Genomic DNA, 10,000 nt, shown 5'->3' on the forward strand with positions numbered 1-10,000 from the left:
TGGGACTTACCACCCTTCCTAAGGATTAAGTCACCCCATGTAAATAGCTTGGTTTGTATTCAGTTAAGGAACAAATGACAAATTTGTAGATAATTTGTATTTTTCCTAACGATACAAACCTAGCTATTTACAGTTATGTGCCCGCCAGCCCTGTCCCCCAAGATAAGTCCTACCTCCAAGTAAAGTGGAGTATTCTCCGGTGTGTGTGAGGGGGAGGGGTAGCTAGCTACCCCTCCCTACCCCCCCCCCCCCCCGCTAACTAGCGGTGGGGTAGGAAACCCTCGTTAAAACTTTATGGCTCGTCATTGGCTGCGCCGAAGTAATCACCCCATGTAAATAGCTAGGTTTGTATCGTTAGGAAAAATACAAATTATCTACGAATTTGTCATTTTAATATGAAAATATCATTTTATCTTCATATATTACAGTGGAACCTCTACATACGATTGTCCTAACATACAAATTTTCCAACATACGAAGTAAAATTCGACCAAATTTCTGTCTCAACATACGAAATGTTGCTCCAACATACGACGTAAACAATACGCTTACCCGTGGAATTTTCTCGAAAGTGTGGAGCGTAGTTTGTTGTTGACGCCGCTAGACGGCAGCACATCGGAGGGACGCCAATCGAGCGTCACCTTGATCAGTCCTCTCATCGCGTGCGCATCGGGTGGTTGTCCTCTATTTGCTCAGTTTTTAAATATTAAACAGCCGGTGAATATATAAATAGCTGACGTCTCCGACGGCCCGACAGATTCCTAAAACTCGCGAGCGATCGCCATGAAGGTTGTCGGGTGTGCCCACCAGCGCCGACTATCGGCCAGATACCGCATATACTTCTCAACCAAACCAGTTCTTCTCTGTCGGTGTCACTGACAACATTGGTTCCGCTCGCGCTAGACCTCGAGTTTTCTACCGAATTGGTGAAGTACAGTAGGGGTCCCGAATTATGCGAGAATTTGGTCGATTAATGACCTTGTATAAATGGAAAATCGCGTATTTCGAAACACACAACTAACAGAAATAATTCCATTGCGGCCATGGCAACCAGCAATTTGCCTATTCAAATGTGTTTACTACCCATTTCCAATACTTTCTTTGTACTATACTGTATTTCTTTATAATATCAAATTGTTCTTGTAAATAAATCAAACATTTAATATACTTTAAAGTTCTAATAACTTGAAAAATGGTTAAAATTACAACCAGGATAGGTGTAAACACCATATATTTCCCGTTATAACACGACCCAAAATACAGACAAATTTTAATGTTTGTCATATCTATTGTATAAGACAACTGGTGAATAGCAAAACCATCACTCTATAGACTAGCTTTTGTTGTATGATTGAAAATCCAGAATTATCAAAATAAAGGCGAATTTATATCATGTGTTTCCTAAACACGCCAAAAAGCACAAAAAAAAAAAAACAACCAATGTTTTGTTTCCGTTTATCTCTGATCATAACGAAGAAAGAGACGCACTTACTCATCTGTTAGTTTTTGCATCGACAGCAATCTTATCAGTATTGATTATAATGTTGAATTTGTTATTACCAATGTTCTAATTATTTTTTATTTGAACTTTCAAATAAATGAAATGAATGTCATTTATGTAATGTTTTTCTTTATGATGCCGCCTGAAACGGAAACCTTCCATTTGTTTACGCTCCATCTTCGATCATAATAAACAAACGAATGCATTAAACACACATGATCTAAGTCATAACTAATGATATTACAAACATTTAGTAAACATTATGTTATTACAAATATTTAGTAAACATTATGTTATTACAAATATTTTACTTACCGTATCCATATAAATTCCTAAATTCGTAGCAAAGCTGGAATTTTTTTTTCCTTATGCGTTTAATCCACAATAGCAAACTGCCGCTAATGACAGAGTGATAACTTACGATAATTTTAAACTGTTACGAAAGATAATTGTCCTTTCCATATCCAAAATACTTTTCCTAACTTCAGTTATAAGTCAACTTGTACCCACCTCAATTATGGATCCATATGCAAAAAAGGTAAAAGAAGAAAGTACTAGGCCTATTTTTAAAGTCACCGAACAATTAGGTTACCGCTATAACGTTCGATGAGAGAGAGAGAGAGAGAGAGAGAGAGAGAGAGAGAGAGAGAGAGAGAGAGAGAGAGAGAGAGAGAGAGAGATGGTTTTAAAGTACGTACTAAACAATAAATATGATAGGTTATAACACATTGGAGTTTATTTAATATTAACTGTATAGATGGTTTGAATAAGTTAAGAAATGGTGTAAACAATTCTTTGTTATTGTATTCGCGCGGAAGCTAGACATCAGCTGATGTGATCACAGCCAAAAGTAAAACAAAAATAAGTTAGCAATACTCGATTTTTAAAACACACCCGAAATTTAACAACATAAGTACATACATGTTTTATTATAGCGCAATTGACATTTAAAGAGTAAAAATTTTCTGGAATAGAATGGTGTTTCCTAAAAAATAGTGGTTTGCGGACGAAATCGGTTACCGTATTTTAAGCTATGATTGAAATGGATGTATACACGGTATAATTTTTTCGTTTTGTATTTAATTGACACTTCAAGAAAACCGATTTTGGTTTCTTCATCTATTTTGTAAGTATTGTATAACGAGAGAGAGAGAGAGAGAGAGAGAGAGAGAGAGAGAGAGAGAGAGAGAGAGAGAGAGGAGAGAGAGAGAGAATCAGCTGTTGTAATTGAATGCCGTGTTTTTGTTTCGTGTACCCCCTGAAGCGAGGAAGTGATCGCCACAACTAACAATATTCATGTAAATTTCATTCTTAAACTCAAGTTGCCATATGTGAACTATGGTTTTATTTCTTACGGAGAGAGAGAGAGAGAGAGAGAGAGAGAGAGAGAGAGAGAGAGAGAGAGAGAGAGAGAGAGAGAGAGAGAGAGAGAGGGGGGGGGATTTCTGCCATCAAATCTCTCTCTCTCTCTCTCTCTCTCTCTCTCTCTCTCTCTAGATTTTATTTTACCGTCTACTCTACAAAACCAATGTTTGCAAATCAAATGTATACTGTTTAAAATATGACAAAATATTGACGACTCGTTACCGAAGTTTAGGCTATTCACTGCCGATAAACGAACCCAGTCTACTCGTGAAAACCTTGAACGCCCAGAGGGAAAAATAAGGCTTTTAAATATACTGTACTAAACAAAAATAGTGCTTTAATATACCATCATTAACACTACCATTACAATTATCGTAAGGTTGGAGAAAGATAAAGATTGCCGAGAACGTAACCACATTTTTGTTTACATTTTGTCAGCTGGACTCGCACAGTTAACAGTTGATTTCATTGTTGTGGAATTTTATCCTTAAATAGGCTATTCATTATGAAATTATGTTAATGAAATGTAATGTTGATATTGTTTTGTAACATTTATTATAAATCACCGTATTTAGGGCTACCAATATACTTAAAAAGACAATAGATTTGATACATTTTGTAGTGCTTGACTCGCGAACTTTGAACAGCCTCGCAGATACAGAAAATTTATTTTTGAAAAATAGCGATCGCAGAAAAGGGGAATCGTGTAATTCGAACACGCATAATTCGGGACCCTACTGTACTTGGTTTTGGTTTTATTGCTTTCGCTGTGTTGGTTTTTTGCTTCAATAAAACTCTTGAAACCCTTTTTTTATTTTTGTTGATGAACTTGGCTTCCCTTTGGATTTTCATAATGGCTGACCCTTCTCCTGTCTATCGCAAATGTGCGAAAGACTGTAACAAACGTCTTCCGAAAGCTTCTATCGACCCTCATACTGTTTGTGCTAATTGCCGGGGTAAATCCCTGTCAATTAGGAGATCGGTGTGAGGAGTGTGTGGTTTTATCGGAATTCGAGTGGTTGGAGTATGAGAAATATACTCGGAAACTCAAAAGAGATAGGGTGAGGAGAAGCTCATCTAGATCTTTAGATTTTTCCTCTTCCCATGCCCCTGAACCTAATCCTTCCCCTGTAGTGGTAGTTTCTGAACCCCCTATTGGCACTCATGAACCTTCATTGCGTGATATGTTTTTGGCTATTCAAGCGTTGGGTGAGAAGGTCGAAACCTTGGCATCGGACAGGAACCAGCTTATGTCCGACGTTAAGCTTTTAAAGAGTCAAAGTGGTAAAGTGGAAAGTCAAAGTGGTAAAGTGGAAAGTGCGCCTAATGTGTTTAGTGTTGCGACCGAGGGTTCGTCTGTTCGTGCTTGTCGCTTACCTAGTCCGAGACCTCTTTCAGGCTCCCCTGCACCAGGGAGAAGGAATGTCGTAGGACTTAAGGGAGCGAGAGGTGTAAACCAATGTACAGACGTTCCCTCAAAGGTATCAGACGTTGCTCATCAAGCACGTCCTTACCATAAGACGGGAGAAACTAAATTCTCCTCGTCTTCCGATGATTTGCCGCATAAGAAACCTTGGCGTAAGGTTTCTAGACCCTTAAAGCGCAAGTCAGTCCCTTCAGGACAGGTCCAGCGTCCTGGCTGTAGCCATTGGGACAGCTCTGACCGTATTCAGTCATCGGATGGCTGTTCGCCTGTTAAGCGTAAACGTGACGCTGAGTCCGAAGGTCTCGTTCGGTGCGATGATTTTGCATGCACAGACGTTGCCGACGTCACGGGCCGTTTCGACTCCCGTTGACCCGAAGTGGAGTTTCTTACAAGACATGCAGTTGAAACTTTCATCTTTAATGGAGGTTTATGAGCATGACCAGGTTCGTAAAGATCCTTTGCTCGCGGTTCGCCAGTCCGACAAGTGTGACTCTGGTCTTCGACCGCCTAAGCGAGATTTGTCTCGTCTTTTTGACGTTAGCGCTAATGTTATCGGTGCTGTTAAACGTGACTGATCGTGTTCCTCGTCAGTCACGTTAGTTAAGTGACGTGGAACGTAATTTTCCGGGTGACGTTCAGCAACAATCACCGCAGTCTCGACGTGACGTTCGTCATCCGACTCCGTTGTCCCGACGTGACGTCGAACGTCAGTCGCCACAGTCGGGTGTTGTTTTTCAACCTCAAGTCCTGCCGTCTGTGCAGTCCCGACGTGATGTCGAACGTCAGTCGACACAGTCTGTTGTTGTTTGTCACCCTCAAGACTTTCAGTCTTTGCAGTCTTGACGTGACGTCGTTACCTCGGCTTTTGCTGCGACCCCGTCGCATATTGATATAGCCTGTCAATCGTTGCCTCCTCGGCATGCTTCTCCGTGTCGCGAGACTTTGCCGTTGTCGGATGAGGTTCCTTCGGATGAGGAAGTTGTTGATCCCCTTCCTGCTGATGTTCCTTTGGGGACTCTTTCGGATGGAGAGGAGCCTAGGGTTGCTCAGCCCTCCCTTGACTTTAAGAAGATAATGCTTATCTTTAAGGATCTGTTTCCCGATCATTTTGTTTCTGCTGCTCCTCGTTCACCTCCATCTGAGTTCACGCTGGGCCTGACTTCTTCGACTCCGTCGTTCACGAAGTTAGTGCTCTCTCGCTCTTCTAAGAGAGCTTTGCGTTTGTTGGGAGACTGGTTAATGTCCAGGAGGAATTTGGGGAAGTCTTCTTTTGCATATCCCCCTTTCAAATTGGCTTCTCGTGCGAGCGTCTGGTATGACACGGGAGAAGTTCTCGGCTTGGGGGTGCCTGCCTCTGCCCAGGGAGACTTCTCAAGCCTTGTAGACTCTCCTCGTCGTCTGACCATGAGACGCTCGAAAGTTTGCTGGTCCTCTACAGATCTGGATCATCTCCTCAAAGGAATTTTCCGTGCCTTTGAGGTTTTCAATTTTTTGGATTGGTCCCTGGGAGCCTTGAGTAGGAAGGTCTCGTCAGCGGACCGAGATGTCTCTATTCAGATTATGTTGTGCATGGACAAGGCAATAAGGGATGGCTCTAATGAACTTGCTACTACATTCACAGCAGGGGTTCTTAAGAAGAGAGAGACTCTGTGTTCTTTTCTGTCTGCAGATGTCACTCCTTGTCAGAGGTCAGAACTTCTCTTTGCGCCATTGTCTTCTGCCTTGTTCCCGTAACAGCTTATTAGAGATATTGCGGCGTCTCTTGTACAGAAGGACACTCATGATTTAATGGCCACGTCTGCTCGTAAGGCTGTACCTTCGTCTTCTCATGTCAGCAGACCTAAATTTGACACGCCAGCGACAAGGTTTATCCCGCCTTTTCGTGGCAGAGCTCCCAGTAGGGGAGGCTCTCGTGCCGATAGCAAGCGAGGCAAGAAGAGAGGATCTAAATCCTCCCGTGGCAGAGTCTGACTGCCCACGTCCTCAGACAGCAGTAGGTGCCAGATTGACCAACTTCTGGCAGACCTGGGAGAAGAGGGGTGCAGACCGGGAGTCTGTTTTGTTGCTGAAGGAGGGTTACAAAATTCCTTTTGTACGAAGACCTCCTCTTGTGAAAGTTCCGATAGACCTCTCTCCCAGGTATCGAGAGGAGACAAAGAGACAGGCGTTGCATCTTCAGGTGTCTCTGTTGTTAGAAAAGGGGGCGGTGGTGAAAGTCTCGGACCTTCAATCCCCAGGTTTTTACAACCGTCTCTTCCTGGTTCCGAAGAACACAGGAGGTTGGAGGCCAGTGCTGGATGTAAGTGCTCTCAACGTGTTTGTTGTCAAAACAAAATTCACGATGGAGACCACCAAATACGTTTTAGCAGGGGTCAGAGAGGGCGACTGGATGGTCTCTCTCGACCTGCAGGATGCGTACTTCCACATTCCGATACATCCAGACTCTCAACATTATCTGAGGTTTGTGTACAGGAAGGTGGTGTATCAATTCCGAGCACTGTGCTTCGGCCTCAGCCCGGCTCCTCTTGTTTTTACGAGGCTCATGCGAAATGTAGCGAAGTTCCCACATTTATCAGGGATCAGAGCTTCCCTGTATTTGTACGACTGGTTACTCAGAGCGTCGTCCCGTCATCGCTGTCTGCAGGACCTACAGTGGACTTTGGATCTTGCGAAAGAGTTGGGCCTCTTGGTGAACATGGAGAAGTCACAGCTGACTCCCTCCCAGACGATTCTCGAGTTTTTCGGGCTTTTCCGTCTGCCAACAGGATCGAGCAGGCTTTGCTCAAAGTCCGTCTCGTGCAAGAGAAAAACCGTTGCTCTGTGAGAGACTGGATGAGCCTCCTGGGGACTCTTTCGTCTCTGGAACAGTTTATCTTTCTAGGGAGACTCAACCTGCGCCCTCTCCAGTTCCACCTAGACTCCCATTGGAATAAGGAGAAGACTTTAGAGACGGTCTCGATTCCAATCTCCGATCCAGTCAAGACTTGCCTAGCTTGGTGGGACAGCAATATAAGACTTCGGGAAGGTCTTTCTCTGGCAGTCAAGAACCCAAACCATGTGTTGTTTTCAGACGCATCGGATTTGGGTTGGGGGGTGACTCTGGACAATCTGGAATGCTCGGGTCTTTGGTCCGCAGACCAGAGGAGCCTTCACATAAACTGCAAGGAGCTGTTAGCAGTCCATCTAGCACTAAGGAGTTTCGAGGGTCTGATTCGAAACAAGGTGGTGGAGGTGAATGCAGACAATACCACGGCCTTGGCTTACATCTCGAAGCAAGGAGGCACTCACTCCCACGCTATTTTCGTCATCACAAGGGACCTCATTTGGTCAAAAGATCAAAACATCTCGCTTTTGACGAGGTTCGTCCAAGGGAAGTTGAATGTCTTGGCGGACTGTCTCAGTCGAAGAGGTCAGGTGATTCCTACGGAGTGGACGCTCCACAAGGATGTGTGCGAGAGACTTTGGATGACTTGGGGTCAACCCACCATCGATCTCTTTGCGACCTCTTTGACGAAAAGGCTCCCGAATTATTGCTCTCCGGTCCCAGATCCAGAGGCGGCCCACATAGACGCTTTTCTTCTGGACTGGTCTCACCTGGACGTTTATGCCTTTCCACCTTTCAAGATCCTGAACAAGGTGCTTCAGAAGTTCGCCTCTCACGAAGGGACCAGGTTGACGTTGGTGGCTCCCCTCTGGCCCGCGAGAGAGTGGTTCACAGAGGTACTTCTATGGCTAGTAGGCATTCCAAGAAGTCTGCCGTTGCGGATGGATCTCTTACGGCAGCCTCACGTAAAGAGATTTCATCAAAGCCTCCCCGCGCTTCGTCTAACTGCCTTTAGACTATCGAAAGACTCCCTAGAGCTCGAGGATTTTCGAAGGAGGCAACTAGAGCGATCGCGAGGGCTAGAAGATCCTCTACCATCAAGATCTACCAGTCGAAGTGGGAGGTATTTAGAGACTGGTGCAAGTCCTCCTCTATTTCCTCTTCCAGTGCCTCTGTAGCGCAGATTGCGGATTTTCTGCTTTATCTGAGAAACGGTCGCTCCCTCTCTGCATCCACCATTAAAGGCTACAGAAGCATGTTAGCTTCTGTTTTCAGGCATAGAGGTTTGGATCTTTCGAATAACAAAGATCTCCAAGACCTCCTTAAGTCTTTCGAGACTTCTAAGGAGGGTCATATTTCAACTCCTGCTTGGAACTTGGACGTGGTCCTACAGTTCCTTATGTCAGACAGGTTTGAACCGTTAAATTCAGCCTCCCTGAAGGATCTTACCCTCAAGACACTTTTTTTGGTGAGCTTGGGTTCGGCTAAAAGGGTCAGTGAGATCCATGCTTTTAGCAAGAACATCGGCTTCTCAGCTAATAAAGCAGTATGTTCTCTTCAACTTGGTTTTTTGGCCAAGAATGAACTTCCGTCTCGTCCTTGGCCTAAATCTTTTGAAATCCCTAGTCTTTCTGAGATTGTAGGTAATGAAGTTGAAAGAGTACTGTGCCCCGTTAGAGCTCTTAAATTTTATTTATCTAGAACTAAACCGCTACGAGGTTGTTCAGAGGCTTTATGGTGCTCCGTTAAAAAGCCCTCTTTGCCCATGTCTAAGAATGCGTTATCTTACTTTATTAGACTTTTAATTCGGGAGGCACATTCTCATTTAAGTGAGAAGGATCGTAATTTGCTTAAGGTCAAGGCTCACGAAGGTAGAGCGATAGCAACTTCGGTGGCATTTGAGCAAAATAGGTCCCTTAAAAGTATTATGGACGCGACCTTTTGGAGAAGCAAGTCGGTGTTCGCTTCATATTACTTGAAAGACGTCCAGACTCTTTATGAGGACTGCTACACACTGGGACCATTCGTAGCAGCGAGTGCAGTAGTGGGTGAGGGTTCTACCACTACATTCCCTTAATCCCAATATCCTTTTAATCTACTCTTGAAATTTTTAATCTTGTTTTGGGTTGTACGGGAGACTAAGAAGTCTTTCGCAATCTTTTTGATTTGGTGGGTGGTCAAAATATTGTTTCTAGAGAGCGCCCAGATTAAGGGTATTGATGAGGACCTGTTATAGGGGTGTTCACCCTGGATATAGCAGCTCCTGGGAGTCTTTCAGCATCCTAAGAGGATCGCTGGGCTTCGTGAGGATAGCGGACTAATGAGGCAGAGTAATCATCAGAGTCAGCTTCCTTACCAGGTACCTATACTTTGTTTTTTGAATATTTGTCAAAAACTCTTGAGCATATACACCTTTAATGTTTTAATACTGGTCTCTACTCACCACCATGGGTGTGAATCAGCTATTTACATATTCACCGGCTAAGTTTAATATTTAAAAATGATATTTTCATTATAAAATAAATTTTTTAAAGTTACTTAGGCTACCCGGTGAATATATAATATTAAAGGCCCTCCCTTCCTCCCTGATAGAGACCCTACGGACCGAGAAGAACTGGTTTGGTTGAGAAGTATATGCGGTATCTGGCCGATAGTCGGCGCTGGTGGGCACACCCGACAACCTTCATGGCGATCTCTCGCGAGTTTTTGGAATCTGTCGGGCCGTCGGAGACGTCAGCTATTTATATATTCACCGGGTAAGTATATTCAAAAATTTATTTTATAATTAAAATATCATTTTAACAGTTTTTTTATCTTGCCTTTTCACGTGTTTTTTTCTGTGTTCCGTAATCATGAGTCCCAAAAAGCTTAGTTTCGGTTCAGG

This window comes from Palaemon carinicauda, chromosome 43 (genome assembly GCF_036898095.1).
Source record: "Palaemon carinicauda isolate YSFRI2023 chromosome 43, ASM3689809v2, whole genome shotgun sequence".
Lineage (NCBI taxonomy): Eukaryota > Metazoa > Arthropoda > Malacostraca > Decapoda > Palaemonidae > Palaemon > Palaemon carinicauda.